Source organism: Hypomesus transpacificus, chromosome 20 (assembly GCF_021917145.1).
Source record: "Hypomesus transpacificus isolate Combined female chromosome 20, fHypTra1, whole genome shotgun sequence".
Taxonomy (NCBI): Eukaryota; Metazoa; Chordata; class Actinopteri; order Osmeriformes; family Osmeridae; genus Hypomesus; species Hypomesus transpacificus.
Window position 1 is genome coordinate 479,282 of NC_061079.1, and position 2,372 is coordinate 481,653.

General features: G+C 44.1%; 1 protein-coding gene across 1 annotated transcript in view; it reads right to left on the reverse strand.

Moving 5' to 3' along the window:
* Positions 1-1,451: 1,451 nt before the first annotated feature.
* robo4 (roundabout, axon guidance receptor, homolog 4 (Drosophila)) overlaps positions 1,452-2,372 on the reverse strand; it is a 13,986-nt gene continuing 13,065 nt past the window's right edge. Inside the window, 1 exon segment of the mRNA XM_047042948.1 lies at positions 1,452-2,372. This exon segment is cut by the window's right edge and continues 677 nt beyond it. The gene's annotated coding sequence lies outside the window, so the exon portion shown is untranslated.

Sequence of the window (2,372 nt, forward strand, 5' to 3'; positions counted from 1 at the left end):
GAGATGGATGCGTGTGTGTCGTCCCAGACGGACTGTGAAGCTGCTCCTGGCTCTGTGGGGAGCAGGACCGCAGCCTGCCGGCCAGCTCAGCCCAGCACAGAGGAGGCGGAACAGCACATGTGGACATTTACACCTGAATTCAACCTAAAAAGCGACTTTGATAGTGGCTTTGTCACCGTGTCACACGAAACAGACAGTCGGCTGTAGAACAAAGACCTCCACCCACATTGTTGTCAAAGGAGGGGTAGGGTTAGTGGAGCAGAAGATGAGATGAACAGAAGATTCAGAGAGAGAGAGAGACAGAGAGACAGAGAGGGGTGTGTGTGAGGGACCAGACCAGGGAGACTGTCCCTGCTCAGCTCTGGGTCAACAGAGGGCCGACTCCCAGGGGCCCAGGCTGTCATCACACACCCAGGGATCTGGGGCAGGGGGGTGTGTGTGTCCCCGTGTGTGTCCCCCCGTGTGTGTAAGAGAAAATGATGGTCAGTGTGTAGGCAGCGTCTTCACTGTGTGTGAGAGAGAGTGTTGAGGGGAGTTAGCGAGTGCTCACTGACAGACAGGGCAGCAGGGTAAGGACTTCCCACGTAGGACAAATTGATTTCCACCTAAATAAACGATTGCCACTTTTGACATGTGAGCTGCCAGCAATTTTGACAGTTGAAGTATTGCTGCTGACCAGCCTGTGGAGGTGTGTGTGTGTGTTGGGACACAGGGCCTCTGTGGAAAATCTGTGCTGTCCAGATAGACACATCCTCTCCTCTATCAATGTAGTTCCTTTGTGTTCTGGATGAGTAGGGTGTGCACATCAATGTATTTGAGTGCTTATGTGTAAATCTGTGTGTGTGTGAGAGAGAGCTTATGTGTGTGTGTCTGTCTGTGTGTGTGTGTGTGTGTGTGTGTGAGAGAGAGCTTATGGGTGTGTGTGTCTGTCTGTGTGTGTGTGTGTGCGTGTGTGTGTGAGAGAGCTTATGTGTGTGTGTCTGTCTGTGTGTGTGTGTGTGTGTGTGTGTGTGTGTGTGTGAGAGAGAGCTTATGGGTGTGTGTGTGTGTGTGTGTGTGTGCGTGTGTGTGTGAGAGAGCTTATGTGTGTGTGTACACAACACAAGACAGTGGCTGGTTTGGTAGCTTGTGGAGACCAGCATATGGTCACTGAGACGAAGCCAGAAGAAAAATAATCCCTTTGGTCATCCAGTCTAGAACACACACACACAGACACACACACACAGACAGACACACAGACTTGTTCAATATTGTTTGGATTTGTTTGAGGTCAGGATGTAATAACTTCAGCGGGGGGAGAAGTGCCCTTTGACCCGCAGGTAGGTGAGGTCCAGACCACAGAACTGAAGGGGGGTTGGAGAAATGGTAGGTTATGTAGTTTATTCAGAGATTATCATTTCTTTTAAGCTCTTTTAAATCAACATTTTTATGATCTTCTTTCGTGTTTTCTTGTTCATCCTATTAATGTATCGTGACTTTTCTCTGTCGTCAGAAATCTGAGGCTCTTGATGAAACGGTAAGGATTTCTCTTGGTCTCTTTAAGTGGTTTTGAGCGAGAGCGTTGTGTTGTGTTCCAGGAGAGGCCTGCTGAAGCTCAGCTCTCAGTCCTCCTGAGAGGGTTCAACTACGATCTCAAACAACAAGCAAACATATACAACATGTCAGGTTCCAACAAAATTCTACCAAAAACGATACAAAAAAAAAAGTCAAAATATTGTAATTTTGAATGAACCATCTGCAAACATCAAAGACATGCAACATATCTGACTTGTTTGATTTATTATTAAGGCATCAAGACAAGACATTGGGTTAATTAAGCATCGAATATAAACATTTAGTCAGGTAGTGTTTGTTGAGACAATAATTAGTTCAGTACTACTGAACCTATTCTTACAGTCTTTATAAAAGGTAAACATCTAATTACAGCAGAATTTAACAACAGAGAGGATACAAATCAATGGGAAACAAATGTAAAATGCAGAGCTAGTTTCATAGTATGACTGTTCTCTTTAGTTTCAAATCAGTGGGGAAGATCTTTTAGATATCCAACCACTCCTCTATGTGGGCTAGTTTACGTATAAACTGAGAATGGACCCGACGTGTAAAGGCAAGTAACAAGTAACATCCCAAAAAATACAAATGATCTACTTAAGTTTTCTAGATTAAAAAGTTGTTTCAGAAAGACAAATTATGAAAAAAAGATGGGTTGAAAAGTCACAGTGTTCGTGGTTCATTAAATAAATCTGTCAAATATGTACAAACTATTGCAATTAATCAGTAAAGGTCTGTATAGATTTGCTCTGGCGATATAATAGGACCAATCCATTCATGAAAGCACCTGTGTTGACAATGCAGATCATTAGCTCTTCCTA